Below are 19,284 nucleotides of genomic sequence, written 5' to 3'. Positions count from 1 at the left end.
AACATCCCACTTTCCACTAACTAGTGAATGGATTTGAAAGACAAGGCATGTGTGCATGCAATGGCAAACTGCTCAGAAACAAAAAGGAATGAATACACAAAATTTCATGGATGAATATAAAAGCAGTATGTTCCTGAAGCCAAATGCAGAAGGCTATATACTGAATAACATCATCCCTTACGACATTCTGGAGAAGGGAAAACTATAAGGACAGAAATAAGATCAGTGGTTGCTAGGGATAGCAGGATGGGATACAGAAAGGACAAGGGAACTTTGGCGGGGCGGGGGGGGGGGGCAGTGATAGAAACCTTTTATATCATGATTATGGTCCCATGTCTCTGTGTCTCAAATTCAGACAACCATATACCTAAACAAGTAAACTCTAGTATGTAAATTATATCTCAAGAAACCTAATCTTGCAAAAAAAGAAAAAAAAAAAAAAACTGGATTTCAATCAAGTTACAAAGCAGTTCTGCAAAACAAACCGAAATGATGTAATTCACCTGAGTACTTCCTGGTCCTTGCCCGTCCTGCCAATGTGGAAAAGTCATATATCACAATGTCACCCTTCAAATCTTACAAATCCCTCAAACATCACCAGCAGCTGCCTTTTGCACAGTATTTCCAAAATGCCTTACACTGTTTTGGAAAGGTCTTACATTTACCTCTTCTGTTTTCTGATTAGATTCTTTCCCTCCTTTCCTTTTATAAGGGAAGAGTGGTAAAGTGTGTCTGTCCCAAATATCAGATGCCCAAAGAGGAAGTCCGGTCTCTCGGCGAAACACACACTCTGTCACCTTGCCTCCACACTTTCCAACTCCCTCTACACCATTCACGTCCCACCCACCGCACCAACAGGCAGTGGTCTCCAAAGTGAGCACCTCGGTGTAGGCAGGAACCGAATAACAGAACTTCTACGGATATTTATCTTTACCTTAAAATTGAGAAAAATTCATTATTGCTAAAATTTAGGACATAGGTTGATTTGCTTGTTGGACAATATTTATTGAGCCAAGATTTTGTGCCAAGAATCAGTCAATGTGCTGGGCATGCCCCAATGGACAAAACGATGTCCCGGACATTGGACATCGGAGAGCATAAATCCTAGGGGAGACAGGGAAGAAATTATAAAAACGAACGCACCCATTTAAAAAACATATGCAGGCAATCCCCCCAGGGAAAGGTGGTAATGAAGAAATCGAAAGCCAAGAAGAAACCTAATCCATAGATCAGCCAATCACAAGCCACTGGGAGCTGCTCTGAGGGAAAAATGCAGGTTTCACCATACAGAGAGGGGCCTGGCGGGCCACGTGCTCTTGGAATCATCCGGCGTGCGGCATACGGACAGACTGTAAAGTGTGCGTGTGCACATCTGCGCACCTGGCTAAAGAGATTCACAGATGTTACCTAGTCACTGAGAAAGATTCTTGCCAAGAAACTGTGGACTGAAATTACTATAACGAAGCATAAGCAAAAGTATCAAAGAGCAGTAATTATACTCCAAGAATGAGATTTCTGTAAAAATCAAACAACGAAGTGATTAAAAATGTTAATCATGGCATGTCTGATCAGATTACTCTTAGTCAAAGTGAGGATTTATTAATACATTGGATGACAGCAACAGCTTTTTTATACTTATGATAGGTTCTAAATGTTTATACACTGCTAATTTCCTCTTCTTGTCATCCTTTCCTTTTTAAACTACTTTGAAGGCATAATTTATATACAATAAAATGTACACATTTTACGTGGCTCATTGACTAATATTTAGTCAACTTTCTGAGTTATGCAGCTATCACCACACTCTACTTTTAGGACAATTATCCTTCCTTTTCAACATCTCTTTAAATGCAAATTATAATGTACGTATTACAATAGTTCTGAACTAAGTATATGGAATCTACAGGTAAATAAATGCATACACGTGGTACATGTGTTTCAAACTATTCGCTGAAAGAGGGGCATGGCCCAAAAGCATGGAGACTATGGCTTTAGGGCCCGTCACAATGTCCCCCAAGTCCATATAACCCCTTGCAAAAGCCACTTGATTCCTTTATCTGCCTCTCTGATGCCTTCATTATCTTGATACAACACTCAATGCTTTCTCTGCGAAACTCTGGTCACCTTTTTGTCACCCTATTAATAAATAACCTTGTTTTATGTGCATTTCTGTTCAAAGGCACCTTTATTTAACATATACCGCTGGTTCATTAACATGGAACTCACAACCAACAGCACCATAACTCATGCCTGAGCAAAGCTTATCTAACATGTTGACTCTGCATTTCTTTGAGTTGTGTCTCTGGGATCCATGATAAAACTGAAGGAAGAGGAAACAAGTGTTTTGGCAATCACTTTATCAGACGGAGGGAATTCTCAGCGGAATCAGTGTCTGGACACTAGGCCTGAAGACCCAAAGTTCAGTGAGTTAACATCCAATCTCCAAGACTCCAGGGTGAAGGACACACACACACACACACAAACACACACAACAAATCAGTTTAACAGGCATCTGAACAGCAAGGTGCCCCAAGAAGAACCGAGAAAAAAATTGCTCCGTTCTAAAATTAGCTGTGCACTTCCTGAACAATTGCTTTTATCCAAAAAAACAGTGAGGCTCAGGACTTTCTTTTTTAAAAACTGGCCAGAACTCAGGGCCAATTTGAGAGTTTCTCTCTCCCTAACCTAATAGTTGTTTCTAACATCATCTCTGCTTCACCTTTTCATATTTGAGTATCTTTCACCTTAAATCTTTTCCTTAATTTTTTTTTAAATTTTATTTACTTACTTTGAAAGAGAGAGAAAGAGAGCATGTGTGAGCAAGGGGAAGGGCAGAGGTAGGAGGAGAGAAAATCCCAAACAGACTCCATGCTGAGTGTGGAGCCCTACGTGGGGCTCAATCCCACAACTGTGAGATCATGACCTGAGCCAAAATCGAGTCTGACGCTTAACTGACTGAGCCACCCAGGCGCCCTTCTTTTCCTTAATTTTAGTTTTGGTTTTGGTTTTGTTGGTGATGCATAACCAAGTCCTTAAGAAAAACAGAAAGGAAGTTGAGTAGCGATAACTGAGTAGATTAATAGCTCATATTTGAGGGCTAATGAGCTACCTGTCTTAAACACCTGACATACCTGAAATGCGTATTTTCTCATCAATCACGAACACGACAAGAGAGGCAATGGTGTTATAGCCATTGGATAGATGAGAAAGCAATACACAAGAGTCTGAATAGCATGCCCAAGGGCAGGCAGCTAGTAAGTAGGAGAGCCAGGATTTGAACCCAGGCCAACTGAATCCACAGGCTGCTTTCTTAAGCATTGCTTTCTTGTAATGTCTCCCAACTCAGAGCATGTGACAGGATAGGGAAGCTAACTGCAGAATCATAGAGAGGTGGCAAAGGTGACATACTTGTGCAAGTAGAAGCAGGGACTGTGACCTAAAAGAGGTCTCAAGTGTTAGCACCAGGACAGAGGATCCAGCCCTTCCAGGTAGGAGAGCTTGGATCTATTGTCACTTCTCCCAAATTCAGCTCTTGAGAAGGAATGGTTTAACTGCTTAAATGGCAACTCAAGGCATACATGCCCTCAAAATTACTTTCTTTTTTTTTTTTTTTAAGATTTTATTTATTTATTTGAGAGAGAGAGAATGAGAGAAAGAGAGAGCATGAGAGGGGGGAGGGTCAGAGGGAGAAGCAGACTCTCCGCTGCGCGGGGAGCCCGATGCGGGACTCGATCCAGAGACTCCAGGATCATGACCTGAGCCGAAGGCAGTTGCTTAACTAACTGAGCCACCCAGGCACCCCAAAATTACTTTCTTCTAACTACAATCAATCTTCATTATTGGCATAACTGGCATGTGTGAATCTGCCTACTCACAAAAATTTATTTGCAACCCCAGCAGTACTTTCGTGGTCATTCACAAACACATGCAAAGTGGCAACAAATCTGAGTGGCTCCATGTGCACGTTCCCAGCTAAGGTTGAACAGAACAATGCTCAGCCTCCTTGTTTCAGCTCTTATACTGTAAACAAGTGTCCTTCTCGAGATCTAACGCCACTTTTTTTTTGCAGTTTCTTTGCTTTTTCTCATTAATTTTGCTGTTTAAAATGACCCTGACACACAGCGCTGAAGCGCTATCTAGTATTCCAGATGCAAGAAGGCTGTGATGTGTGTTATGGAGAAAATACGCATGCTAGATAAGCTTTGCTCAAGCATGAGTTATGGTGCTGTTGGTTGTGAGTTCCATGTTAAAGAACCAGCGATATATGTTAAATAAAGGTGCCTTTGAACAGAAATGCACATAAAACAAGGTTATTAATAGGGTGACAAAAAGGTGACCAGAGGTTCGCAGGAACCTAACTCTGTATTTCCTTTAGGAGCACTCCTTCAATGTTCCTGGTGACTTTATGAAGCATAACTACTGTGAATAACAACAGATAATTCTGTATCTCTTTTGATGGACATCTTGTCCAGTCAGAATTCAGCCAGAAATCCAAGCACATAAACAGGTTTATGGTCACAAAGATATATGTTGCGAGTCTATTTTGCACTATAAAGATGAAATAATAATCCAGAATTTTTCTTCCATAAAGGAACCTTATGCCCAATTCATTTTGCAACTAAAATAATAATATGTGTGGTGCCTGGGTGGCTCAGTCAGTTAAGCATCCAACTCTTGATTTTGGCTCAGGTCATGATCTCATGATCCTGAGCTTGAGCCCCCCCAGTGGGCTCTGGGCTCCGTGCTCAGTGGGGAGTCTGCTTGAGAGTCCCTCTCCTTCTTCCCCTCCCCACCTCCTGCTATCACGTGCACGCTCTCTCTCAAATAAATAAAATCTTTAAAAATAAACAAAATATGCTTTGAGGAGCAATAAATATTTTAAATGCATACTAACTCGGACACATAAACACTGAAGCTATGACTCCCATAAATCTTGCAGTCATTTGCATTCACAATTAAAGTTCAAATTAAGAGTTTAGAGACCATTGATCTTAATAAGTGATGCTAGGCCAATATGTTTCCAGCAGTTTCCTAGTGATCACCCAAAAGAATAGTTCATGTTACAAATTGTGGAAAGACAGATCAGGAAACACACACACACACGCATGCACACAGGCACACACACACTAGACACACTAATTAAAACTACGATTTTCCAGCAATTCTTTTCAAATGAAGCTCAGCAAATATACATATTAAAGGGTACCCTGGAATAATGTATTTAATGATAATTGTACAATAAAAATATTACAAAGTTTCACTTCCTGGTCCTTAATAACACTAACTATTTATGTGACTGCAACTAAAAGCCTTTTAAGTATAATTTATTTTTTTAACTTTTAAAATAAGCAAAATTACTCTGAATAAAAGAATATAGTAGATTATATTGCTTGAATAAAATGTATAATGACAATAATTAGAGGGGAAAGAAACAAAACACTGACTTAAGTTTCCCAAAAGTAATTAGTTGCCTAATCAGATTAATTGGGATATACAAGAAATGTATATAACATAACATCATTATAATGTTTTTCAAAAGTCCTGAAATAGGGCGCCTGGGTGGCTCAGTCGTTAAGCATCTGCCTTCGGCTCAGGTCATGATCCCAGGGTCCTGGGATCGAGTCCCACATCGGGCTCCCTGCTCTGCGGGAGGCCTGCTTCTCCCTCTCCCACTCCCCCTGCTTGTGTTCCTGCTCTCGCTATGTCTCTCTCTGTCAAATAAATAAATAAAATCTTTAAAAAAAAAAAAGTCCTGAAATAAATATAATTTCCAATAAATGCAACCTCACATTGACCACACTGGTTAAAATAGGATGTCCCAGCCAAAGTTGCATATAATGGGAAACAAACTTATCACTAGTTTTAAACTATGGTATGAATTCATTCCAGAAGGACAGAAATACTAGTCAAGCAGGGATTTTATTTGACAGCCTCATATACAATTAGAAAAACTATTTTATTAACATGATCCACCCAACATGATGATCTACATCCATTAGCAGAGACACTATTTGGAATACCGGAAGAATCACCTTCATAAGCTTGGATGTCACAAAGTCAGACCTCAGTGCAAATATTTCATAGGGGTGGGGTGATAGTAAGTAAACAAGGAATAAAATTCACTGAGCATGTACTATGTCCCTCATACTGAGTTACAGGTCACAAATTTAATTTATATAATGCTCATAAGGTCCTGCAGGGATGATGAAATAACAAAAAAATCTCTACAGATTAAGGAACTAAAATGAATTTGCCCCAGGTCATCAGCTGGTTTTGGTAGCAGAACTGTCATTAAAACTCACAGCTGCCTTATGTGCTTCCCACTCTGCCAGGTTGTTCCACTACTCAAGAGGTGAAGTAGTCAATCAAATTACCATTTTGAAATTGGAATGAGATACAGGGTACTGAGGGGAGCTGAGAGCTTACTCGGAGCCTCTTGACTCTTCTCTCAACCTTCTCTCTTCTGCAATGTCTCTTCCAGCCCACCAGAGCAATGGTACTGCCAAAGCAGAGATGTGATCCCCCTGAATGGGGCCTGTACTGTCTGCAGGAAAAAACTGAAAGTCCTTAATGTGGCATTTGAAACCCCGCTCACTCTCTGGTCACCACCTGCAGGTCCTGCCATCCCATCTGTGATGAGAGATGGGAGGCCAGGAGGAGGAGGAGGCTTGGTGCTGTCGCTCTGCAGAGCATGCCAGCTTATCCATGAGGGATCAATGCCCTTGATCAATGCCCATGTCCATGCCCTGTGATCAAGAAATGGTACCCACAGCTGAAGAGCAGGCATGCTGAGTGGGCCTGGCCTCAGGGGCTGGACCACAGCCTGGGCAAGGAATGGCAAAGAGACGGGAGAGCATTCTGGAACTGAATACACCACACTGGAGAAGTCCTGTTGGATTCAGAGTTGAGGAATTTTGCACAGATTTATCCTCTCTACAGAGATGTTCAGGGGCCAGAATCCCCAGGAGGGATACATGAAGATTCTGTGAGTAGAATAAACAGAGACGGTCAATATGGAAGCTGGATTCACAGAAGAACAGTGTTAAAGGTGGAGGTAGAATCTTTTCATGTATTCTTGTGTTTAAAGCAAAATGACCTAGCTGGTGACTAGCCAAAGGGGAAGAGTAGGGTTTAGAAAGATAAAGAACAGGGAGGTTAGGAAGCTCCTCACCAAATGCATGGCTGGAAAGAGCAATTATGTAGCAGTGAGGAAGGCATTATGGTGCATTACGGCTAGATTAGAATCATCTATGGTTCCGCCCAGTCACGAAGGATAAATGGCAATACCGGTACAAGTGACCAAACCAGGACAGATACACTCTTTTCTATAGCAGAGACTTGAGTAAGCCTTTACAAGTAATCGTGACTCTCCAAAAGCAACACCCTTTACAAAATCATCTTCCAGCAAGAACTTCAACCACAGGGCAATCCAGGCTTCCAAGGAGAAGTAACAGCAGCACAATTATACCATCCCTTCTATGAAAATCTCAGGCCAGGTTTCTTTGTTGGAATTCAGAATTAAAGATCTTAGAAAGGGAGCATTGTGTGTTGCATAAGAACCTAAATAGTGTTGGGGCGCCTGGGTGGCTCAGTCGTTAAGCGTCTGCCTTCGGCTCAGGTCATGATCCCAGCGTCCTGGGATCGAGCCCCGCATCGGGCTCCCTGCTCCGCGGGAAGCCTGCTTCTCCCTCTCCCACTCCCCCTGCTTGTGTTCCCTCTCTCACTGTGTCTCTCTCTGTCAAATAAATAAATAAAATCTTTAAAAAAAAAAAAAAAAAAAGTTAAAAAAAGAAGAACCTAAATAGTGTTTGAATCACACCCCCATAATGAAACATACCAAGACTCGCACTGAAGGGGAGAGACAAAATAGCTTCATAAGTGTTTGTACAACATCAGCTTCTGCTTCCCGACCACCCCCCTTTCCTGTGTTCCCTCCGAAGATGAAGAATTAAGAGTTCAATGAGCTGGGGCGCCTGGGTGGCTCAGTCGTTAAGCGTCTGTCTTCGGCTCAAGTCATGATCCCAGGGTCCTGGGATCGAGCCCCACATCGGGCTCCCTGCTCAGCGGGAAGCCTGCTTCTCCCTCTCCCACTCCCCCTGCTTGTGTTCCCTCTCTCGCTGTCTCTCTCTCTGTCGAATAAATAAATAAAATCTTTAAAAAAAAAAAAAAAAAAGAGTTCAATGAGCTTATCTCGGAACCTTCAGCAAATTATTCTCCTTCCAGCCTCCCTATGCAGATTTTGGACATCTTTTCATGCTGCACTTCTACTGAGATCCGGCAAACCCCATGAGGCGCTCTAGGCTGTGGTGGTGGGGAGGGGAGTCTGCCAGGGTCGACTGACCATGCCACAGGGAGTGTCCAGGACAACCCTGGGACAGGCAAAGAAGATATCAGAACTTCAAATCAGACGGATCTAATGTGTCCGTTTAATTTCTATTTTGGTGAGTATTTAATAATACATGTAATATCAGTACACAGTACATGTACATAATTTATAAGCAAATATGTAAACTTAGATTAGGTGTGTCTGCTCAAAAAGTATCTGCTCATAGGCTGTATGATCAAAAGAACATGGAGAGAACATTTCTAGAGCACCTGAACAATTAAATCCTTTAATCTGCTGAAAAAAAAAAAAAAAAAAAAAAAGCCCCACAATACTAAGAAAAGAATTTGCTTTTCCCCTTTAGGCAAAGACTATTTTTGGAACTGTGTCTCTTCTTTCAGAAAAAAGGATCAGGTAATGAACATAAAACAAACCAGACAAGGTTAAATGCACAAGATGCTTGTTTAAAAAAAAAAAAAAAAAAAGGAAGTGTGACACAAACAGGTAATTTTGGTAAATACTGCTGTCACCTCTGTTAAAGGGAGTTTCTCTAGGGAAATCCATTAAGTATTAATTTCAACAAATGATCTCATGTGCCTCAAGTTTACTCTAACATTTACAAACAACATTATGCACTGTTTCCTTTTGCTTCCTCCAAACCATTCATGTCATTTGCATTTTCAAAAGCAGACACAGGTGCCTTTCTGTGGACCCAGGTGATGGGGCAGAGGCAGGAAAAAAAGATTTACATCTCCTCTGAGAGAGAAGTCACTCATAATTAAAAGCAGAAAATTAAAGTCACAACATTAAAATAAATCCACTTAAAACAGTGCAAGGTTAGAGAAATCTGGTCAACGGAAGCCCTGCTTTAGCTGTGACTTCATGAATAACACACAGGGATTAGAAACCCTCACCCTGGAGCACAAGGAAAGGTCAATATGCAGAAAAGACCACACGTATCCTTTCAATGGTGATGTTCCCACAAACAAAATGACTTTTCTTTGGAATGCTACCTGGTCATCCTAGTTAATATATACCACTGTTGCAGATGCAAAATGCATGGGAGATAAGGTTGAATCTGGTCTATCTATCACAAATTCTTTTTTATTTTTTTAAAGATTTTATTTATTTATTTGAGAGAGAGAGAGCTCATGAGAGGGGGGAGGGTCAGAGGGAGAAGGAGACTCCCTGTTGAGCAGGGAGCCCGATATGGGACTCAATCCCAGGACTCCAGGATCATGACCTGAGCCGAAGGCAGTCGCTTAACCAACTGAGCCACCCAGGTGCCCTATCTATCACAAATTCTTAACATTCTTTTTTTTTTTTTTTAATTTTATTATGTTAGTCACCATACAATACATCATTAGTTTCTGATGTGGTGATCCACGATCTACTGTTTTCATATAACACCCAGTGCTCCATGCAGTACGTGCCCTCCTTAATACCCATCACCGGGCTAACCAATCCCCCTTCCCCCCTCCCCTCTAAAACCCTGTTTGTTTCCCAGGTCCATAGTCTCTCATGGTTCATCTCTCCCTCCAATTCCGCCCCCCTCATTTTTCCCTTCCTTCTCCTAATGTCCTCCATGCTATTCCTTATGTTCCACAAATAAGTGAAACCATATGATAATTGACTTTCTCTGCTTGACCTATTTCACTTAGCATAATCTCCTCCAGTCCCATCCATGTTGATGTAAAAGTTGGGTATTCATCCTTTCTGATGGCTGAGTAATATTCCATTGTAGATATGGACCACATCTTCTTTATCCATTCATCAGTTGAAGGGCATCTCGGCTCTTTCCACAGTTTGGCTATTGCGGACATTGCTGCTATAAACATTGGGGTGCATATGGCCCTTCTTTTCACTACATCTGTGTCTTTGGGGTAAATACCCAGTAGTGTAATTGCTGGGTCATAGGGTAGCTCTATTTTTAAATTTTTTGAGGAACCTCCACACTGTTTTCCAAAGTGGCTGTATCAACTTGCATTCCCACCAAGAGTGTAAGAGGGTTGCCCTTTCTCCACAACCTCTCCAACATTTGTTGTTTCTTGCCCTGTCCATTTTTGCCATTCTAACTGGTGTAAGGTGGTATCTCAGTGTGGTTTTGATTTGGATTTCCCTGATGGCTAATGATGATGAACATTTTCTCATGTGTCTGTTAGCCATTTGTATGTCTTCTTCAGAGAAGTGTCTTTTCATATCTTCTGCCCACTTTTTGACTTGATTATTTGTTTTTTTGGGTGTTGAGTTTGAGAAGTTCTTTATAGATCTTGGATACCAGCCCTTTATCTGTAGTGTCATTTGCAAATATCTTCTCCCATTCTGTGGGTTGCCTCTTTGTTTTGTTGACTGTTTTCTTTGCTGTGCAGAAGCTTTTGATCTTGATAAAGTCCCAAAAGTTCATTTTTGCTTTTGTTTCACTAGCTTTTGGAGATGTATCTTCAAAGAAGTTGCTGTGGGTGATGTCAAAGAGGTTACTGCCTATGTTCTGCTCTAGAATTTTGATGGATTCCTGTCTCACATTGAGGTCTTTCATCCACTTTGAGTTTATCTTTGTGGATAGTGTTAGAAAATGGTCGAGTTTCATTCTTCTGCCATGTGGCTGTCCAATTTTCCCAGCACCATTTACTGAAGAGACTGTCTTTTTTCCATTGCACGTTTTTTCCTGCTTTGTCAAAGATTATTTGACCACAGAGTTGAGGGTCCATATCTGGGCTGTCTATTCTGTTCCATTGATCGATGTGTCTGTTTTTGTGCCAGTACCATGCTGTCTTGGTGATCACAGCTTTGTAATATAGCTTGAAATCAGGCAACGTGATGCCCCCAGCTTTGTCTTTTGAATTAACTCCCAGGATCAGCTTTCCAAGTCTGACTTGACCTCTTATTTACTCATCAATTCAGTGGCCAGGTCAGACAGGGGACCTGCTCCCTTGAAGCTTATGCTCCTCTAGGGGTATATATGTGTGGAGTGGCAGATGGAGTAATTTCACAGAGCAAGTGGTAACATAGGAGCAGACACCTAAGTGACAAGAAGGAAAAACCTGGCTATCTGGGGAAGAGGATTCTAGACAGAGGGAAGAATCCATGCAAAGCCCCACAGCCAGAAGCATGCTCCCTGTATCCTAGGAATAGCAAAGAGGTCAATATAGCCAGACTACATGATCTAGCAGACAGTAGGAAGAGATGACATCAAAGAGGGACCTGGGGCCAGCAAAGACTTTAGATTTTTTTTTTTAAGATCTATTTATTTATTTTGGGGGGGAGAGGCAGAGAAGCATACTCTCCACTGAGTGTGGAGCCTGATGCAGGGCTCCATCCCAGGACCCTGAGATCATGACCTGAGCTGAAATCAAGAGTTGGGTGCTTAACCAACTGAGCCACCCAGGTGCCCCAAGACTTTAGATTTAACTGAGTGGAGAAGCCATGGCAGCAGGGAGGGCGGAGAGGTGAAGGTTGGTCACAGGATGGATCTGATTTGTTGTATGTTTCTAAAGGATTATAATAGCTGCTGTGGAGAACCTGTCCCATACAGAGCAAGAGTTAAAGGAGACCAGCTAGAAGTAAAGGATCAAAGGGTCTTTCATTTGTTATTTGCTTTTTCCTTTTTTAGCTTTCTGGCTATTCAGATGTCAATAATAGTTGGTCCACAGCACTGCTGGAAATGCCAACCCTATACCACATTTTACATTACACTGCCTATTGCATCCATTCAGGAAAGAAGAAAACAGGAAGGTTATGCCTCCTTTCAAAGAGGTCCTTTGCTTCACTGAGAATCACACTCACAGAAAAGACACCCATCCCTGAGACAGGCTGCCTTCCTGATATTCACCAGTGACATTATCATAGCCTCCCAGCCTAAACAACGCCATGCAAATTTTTGCAAGTATTTACTGGGATTTCCATTTCTGTCTGAAAGGAGCCCCATATTGTGTGGAGGAACAGCTTAGAGACAGTCAAGTGTGTCATCAATAAAAGTTGTTATTCATTCCACAGACATGGGGTGGTAAGGGAAGGAACTGTGTATTTTATTTCTACCATATGTCAGGAAATGTTCTGGACACTGCAGTGCAGCTCCGGAGAAAGAAAGAAAAGTCTTCTCAGGACATCTGAGAAAATAAAAGTCATCCTGGCCAAAAACAGTGTGACCACTAACATACACAGTGAAGTCTAGCTGCATGTCAGCAGAAAACATTTCCCCCCAGATCATGTTAGAGCTTCCAAACAACTACTTTTGAGCAATGATTTGTTTCAGACCAGTTCCCCCAAAATCCACTGTATTCATCCTGCATCCTGAACAAAGATTACTGGGATACCCAACAGGTTTAGGACAGCACCCAGTACAGAGATGGTCCCAGCTTCACCTGGTCCTTACTTAAACCTATCCTGCAAGGGGCACCTGGGTGGCTCAGTGGGTTAAGCATCTGCCTTCAGCTCAGGTCATGATCACAGGGTCCTGGGATCGAGCCCCTCATTGAGCTCCCTGCTCAGCCAGGGAAACTACTTCTCCCTCACCCTCTGCCCCTCCTCCGTGCTCATGTTTGCTCTCTCTCTCTCAAATAAATAATATCTTTTAAAAAAATACTATCCTGCATAAGCCCAGAGCCCTTCTCCACTCCTTCCTATCAAAGCACCCCAGGATTCCCCATGGGGAGCACTCTCCATTCTTGGGGGTCTTTATCTAAATGGGATTTCTCACTATTTGGCAAAAACAGGCACAAATAAAATAAATAATCATTAAATATTTATTGCCTCAGATGGTGAGAAGTGTTTTGGCAAAAACAAAACTGCTAAAAAAATTTAACTTTCTAGCCCTCTATATCTAAATGGATGCTAATACCAAAGATCTCAGTTGTAGAGATGAAAGCCAGCTCTATACTAATAGAAACAATTCTAAAGAGATCTTCCTTTTTTACTCTTAGGTCTCCAGACATACCTGCCTGACAAAACTTGAAACTTAGCCATCGTCCATAAAGATATATTTATTTCTGTCAACAGTCCTTACTACACTGATCATCTCACCAAGAAAATTAGTGTGTAGCTGTAAGATCAAAATGTTAGGAACTAGTTTTGAAAGTATTGATCATATAATCTACCAAATGTTGTCTTTAGGGAAAAAAAGAACAATGTGTCTGATGTCCCAAATGGAGACTTCTAAAAAGCTGTATGTCCATAAATCCTAGTTTGCCCAAGCCTGGCACCACATTCACTGACCATTCCCAAGCATAACACATTTTTTATGAAAATGTCAGATTAAACCCATCTGAAAACTGCAAGCTTTAGAGAAATAATACAGGGACATTATTGAAGTTACAAGCAATGCAACAGAGTTGGAAATTCTCTCTGGCAACATCTTTCACTTCTAAATAAAGAATCATCAATCATTTAAGGCTGTGATCAATGGCAAACTAAAGCTTACTCTCATAAGGGAAAGCATGACAGTTCAAATTCATTCATTCATCCAATAAATATGTCTGTAACTTAGTATTTATCAGAATATAAAAATCTGTGTTTTCTTAACATTTGTATAGTTGAGCTGTGTTAACCTCAATTTCACCCACATATAAAATCATTCTTCAAGAAATCACATACTGGACACATTTGTTAAATTTCCAAATCAGGTGAGTAATTTGTTTATGGGTGAGAACTTGTGAGCTTTTGTTGTGTAGTGACTATGGGTAAGCACGGCACTGAACTCTCTGTCTCTGAATTTTCGGAATCCTCAAACCATGACCGAGGTGAGTAAAATTACTCTATTAAATATGAGAAGACAGGTGCCTGGGTGGCTCAGTTGGTTAAGCTTCAGACTCTTGATTTCAGCTCAGGTCATGATCTCAGGGTTGTGAGATCGAGCCCAGCGTCGGGCTCCACGCTGGACGTTCAGCCTGCTTAAGATTCTCTCTCTCCCTCTCCCTCCTAGCCCATCCCTCCCTCTCTCCCCCTCTCTAAAAAAAATAAAATGAACACGAGAAGAAATCAAGGATTATAAATATTAAGCATCTTGTCTGCTAATATGTGGCAGTGTGAAGATTTGAACCAGTTTCTCTCTAACCACAAAATCTGTGCTTATACCTACAGACTACATGTCACCCCTAACTGGGGATGGTCAAATCTCTTCCGGGTAAGTCAGTCATAATTCTAAATTAAGAATTAAAAAATCCAAAGAGACACCGTGGACATTATAATTATTGGTGCATTATGGTGGGAAACAGCACAGAAAATTACAAAGGCTAATTAAAAAGGGACAGGATTTAACTATCCTATGAAATAAGTAGCAATAATAAACAGAAGCAATTTAGAAAAGAATTACAAAAAGATCCAAACCCTATGAAGAAAACACTAATCCATCATCGAGGTATTCAAAGTTTTCTACCATGTCACCCACTGCGGCTCTAACCTCCTTGTCCACGCACGTGCAACCCTGATTTATACAGTTTAAAATCTGAGTCATTGAAGGTGAAAGTAAACAGTGTGCTTAAGAGTATAAAGAGCCACGTTAAAAGCAGATGTTGGTTTCAGCCCACCACTGAATTAGAACACCACCAGACTTTTTTAAGCTGGTGAGAAAAACTTCTTTTTCCATCTTTGGACTTTAATGGTTATAACTGCATGAATATTACTATAGAATTAGATCTATAACATGAACAAAGGACTATTATACTGCTCATGTTTATATGAGTGTAAAAAAATGGAGTGCAATTGGAATGAAGGTATATGTTTTTCCCCCCTAGGCTCAAGGAACAAAATACACTATTCATTCTCCCAAGGCACTCAGAATTCAGTAGGAGAGGCAGATAACAAAGCAGTCCCAATACAAGGTAGTATGATCTATGAGGTGTTAAGAATGAGATGCTGGGGCACCTGGGTGGCTCAGTTGGTTAAGCGTCTGCCTTCGGCTCATGGGTCCTGGGATCGAGCCCCACATTGGGCTCCTTGCTCAGCGGGGAGCCTGCTTCTCCCTCTGCTTGTGCTCTCTCTCTCTCTGTGTCAAATAAATAAATAAAAAATCTTAAAAAAAAAAAAAGGGAATGAGATGTTAATGAAACACACAGGAGATGCATCAACCTATCATGGTAAGAACTTGGACCAAAGAAATAGCAATTAGGATGCGGATTAGGGGACTGATGGAGAAGCTGAATTATGTAATCTATTATTGTATGTGTTGGGAGGGTAGGGGTGAGGCAAAGGCAAATGTCTAAGGTTTCTTGGGCAGCAAGGAATCCAATGGAACTACCAATTAACACAGGGAAATAAGAGCAAGAGTTATTTACAGAAGGCAAGATGAGTTCCATGTTGAATGTGTTCAGCTCAAAGACTGATAAATTGCCAAAGCTGAGGCAGACTACAGCCTGACTGGATATTCAGGTTTAGAGTTTAGGAACAAGGTCTGGGATAGAAATGAGGAAGACAGAACCACCTGCCCCCTTCCCAAGCAAGTGTATAAAGTGAAAAGAAAATAGGATTAAAGACAGAACTACAGGGATCACAGACTTTTAGTGGAAGCACAGAGAAAAGGGAACTCTTCATGAAAACTAAGGACTGGCCAGGGGGACCTCCCTTTCCTCAGGGAGGAAAAGGAACCAGGATCAAGGAAGCTGAAAACAGAAGTTTCAATGAGGGAGTGAACAACCATCTCAATACTTCAAAGAAGTGGGCTGAGGAAGGCAGAGGTGCATCCATGGTTTTTGGCTACTGGGAGGGCTGCAGAGATCTTGGGGACACAGGATCTAGAGGGCAGCAAGTAGGGAAGGCAGGAAGCAAAGATATGACAAGAGACACCCTTTTAGGAGGCTCTGCTGTGAGGAGGAAAGAGATACCCCGTAAGCATATGCCAGTGAAGATACAATGAATGAACAGTATCATTTCATTAAGATAGGCTAAATTTTAAAAATTAAAGTCATAAATGAAGACATGTAAAAGCAAAGTAAGTAGACATTGTAGTTATGTAAAATTCAGATTTTAATCATAGACACCCCCTTCAAAAATCTCACAATTGACTTTTCCCTCTAAGTCACAGTTTTCATGTCTTATTTGGATGGCAGAGGTCTAGTTAACATTTGTTAAATAGAACTGAAGGTCAAATGGCTAATTAGGATAGAGATATGGCTAAAACCCAGATCTTTTGACTTGCCAGGTAATTTTCTTTCAATGACAAGGCAAAAGGTTGTGTCTTGCACCTGCAGTAAACTTTTTAAAAAGAAGTCATATGCAATATCATTAATCATTAGGGTAATGCAAATCAAAACCATGATAAAATACTACCTCATACCCATTGGGGTGGCTACTATTAAGAAAAACAGGGGGGACTGATGAATCACAGACCTGTACCCCTGAAACAAATAGTACATTGTATGTTAATAAAAAAAATAAATTAAAGAAAAACAGTGGGGCCTGGGTGGCTCAGTTGGTTAAGCATCCAACTCTTGATTTCGACTCAGGTCATGATCTCAGGGTAGCGAGATCCAGCCCCGAGTTGGGCTCCAAGCTCAGCAAGGCATCTCCTTGAGATTCTCTCTCTCCCTCGGCCCCTCCCCCTACTCGCTCTCTTTCTCAAATAAGTAAATAAATAAAATCTTAAGAAAATCAGAAAATAGTTAAGTTCTCTAGTTAAGGATCTAGAGAAACTGGAATTCTTATGCACTCTTAGTGGGAATGTAAAATGGTGCAGCCTCTAGGAAAACAGGATAATGGCTCCTTTAAAAATTAAACATAGGATTACCATATGCTCCAGCAATTCTTCTTCTGGATATATACCCAAAAGAAGTGAAAGCACGGACTTGAAGAGCTATTCGTACACCCATATTCATAGCAGCATTATTCACAATAGCCGAAGATGAACGCAACCCAGGTGTCCATCATGGATGAATGGATAAGCAAAATGTGGTTTATACATATAAAAGAATATCACTCTGCTTATAAGGAAGGAAACTCTGACTCATGCTACATGGATGGACCTTGATAACATTATGCTAAATGAAATAAGGCTGTCACAAAAGGACAAATACTATATGACTCTACTACATAAGAGTGGTCAAATTCATGGGGACAGAGAATAGAACGGTGGTTGCCAGGGCCGGGGAGTAGGGAAAGATGAGAAATCATTGTTTTGAGTACAGAGTTTCAGTTCTGCAAGATGAAAACAGCTCTGGAGATGGGTGGTGGTGATGCTTGCACAACCACATGAATGAACTTCAATACCACTGAACTGCACTCTCAGAAAATGGTTAAGATGATAAATTTTATGTGTATTTTACCAATGTTTAAAACAAAATTTACGTAAGTTAGAAAACTGATTTTTAAGCCAAGCTGGAGTAAATATATGGATTTATAAAGTGGTACCTTGAAGAGGTTGTATTCAGTAGGGGCACCTGGGTGACTCAGGCAGTTAAGAGTCTGACTCTTGGTTTTGGCTCAGGTCATGATCTCATGGGTCATGATCTAGGGTCATGAGATCGAGCCCCACATCAGGCTCTGTGCTCAATGCGGAGCCTACTTAAGATTCTCTCCCCCTCTGCCCCAACCCCGCCCTCTCTAAAATAAATAAATAAATCTTCAAAAAAAAAAAAAAAAAGGTTGTATTAGGTAAAATAATAAAATATATGTTACTTAGCTATACTATAGCAGGGTCAAAACCCCAGGTGACCACAGGTGCCAGAAAAGGAACAACAAGATCTATGCAGGCTGAGCTAAGGTGGGGGCTGAGGCATGACGGAGAAGGCACAGGGCTGGAGCTGTCCTGATGTTTCAAGAGATGCTTCCAGCCTAAAAACATATGTGAATTTTCCACAGTTTTATACACTGGCAAAGGGCCACTACTTCCAAATAATTTTCCATAGCCATCCTTCTATTTCATTATATAAATATCAATATATGGCTTCTCATTTGGATAAAATATTTGCTAAAAGTTGACTATGAGGACATTTTCTACTGCCTCTCACTCTAAAAATACTCGACAACAATTCACATTTAATAACATAACGGAGACAGCTTTTTCCCCCAGAATGGATCATTTTTGTACCAAAGTTGTTGGGCTTTGCTGTCAACTGTGCTATCTTGGTCCCTTCACACTTAATTCTATAAATAAGCTTAAAAATCAAAATGTATTATTTTGGGCTACTTTTCCCTTAACTTTAGGACTGTTCTCTGAGTGATTTCACTTTGTGGAGTTCATGTCAATTAAACAACTGAGATACAAAGATCCCCACTGAGCTAATAAAAGGAAAAATATACAACTCTCAGTCCCTCACTGTAATGTATAAATTCACTTAAAGTTGTTTTTAAGGTTATTCCATGGTGTTAGTTCCTTGGAGAGCCCAGTGATTTACCTTAATGTGTTTTTAGACTTTGAGTATATTAAAGAAAATCCATGCCAAAATACATGGTTCACAGGCTTCTATACTAACTCCCAATATGTGCTCACCATGTGAAATTTTAAATTAGTCCATGATTGCAGGTGAAGAATAGAGAGTTTTTGCAAAGTTGTACAAGATGACAATTGGGTCAATGTAAAATGTAAACATACTACAAGCCCAGAAAATTTAGCACAGAATGCATACTATTCCAGAAATGTATTTGTAGAGATACACATACATTATGGACAGAATGAACCACTAATCTTCATTAATGCAGACATTAAAATTTATTTCTCTGATGCTACATAGCCACCTGGAAAATGATTTATAATTTTAAATGGAAGACACACAAACTACAAAACTGGACCTAAACTATGTTTACAGCACTGTAAAATGAAGTGTAAGTATGAACTAGGCTGATGGAAACATGGAACAACTTTTAATGGCTAGTTTTTTCAAAGCAGAGAATATTTGTTTTCCTAGTTTTAAAAATATTATGTCCTTTAGTATTGACATGTCATTTGTGTATTGAATACATATGAAAATAAAAGTGATGTGTGCATTAATATTTTGTATATGCGTGTGTTTGTGTGCTTTCCTCCAACAGAAAGG

At 40.6% G+C, this 19,284-nt stretch overlaps 1 protein-coding gene across 3 annotated transcripts in view; it reads right to left on the bottom strand.

Annotated features, from left to right (window-relative positions):
* The window catches only part of MCTP2 (multiple C2 and transmembrane domain containing 2), a 245,634-nt gene that overhangs the window by 210,423 nt on the left and 15,927 nt on the right, over nt 1–19,284 (bottom strand). The window contains exon 1 of one of the 3 annotated variants that reach the window (XM_078078936.1): nt 15,182–15,255. The exons of the other annotated variants lie outside the window; for them this stretch is intronic. The gene's annotated coding sequence lies outside the window, so the exon portion shown is untranslated. Of the gene's footprint in view, nt 1–15,181; nt 15,256–19,284 lie in introns of those variants that run through there. 3 annotated transcript variants of the gene reach the window in all.

Source organism: Halichoerus grypus, chromosome 8, assembly GCF_964656455.1.
Source record: "Halichoerus grypus chromosome 8, mHalGry1.hap1.1, whole genome shotgun sequence".
In the NCBI taxonomy this organism is placed as follows: Eukaryota; Metazoa; Chordata; class Mammalia; order Carnivora; family Phocidae; genus Halichoerus; species Halichoerus grypus.
This window is presented reverse-complemented; position numbering and strand designations above follow the sequence as displayed.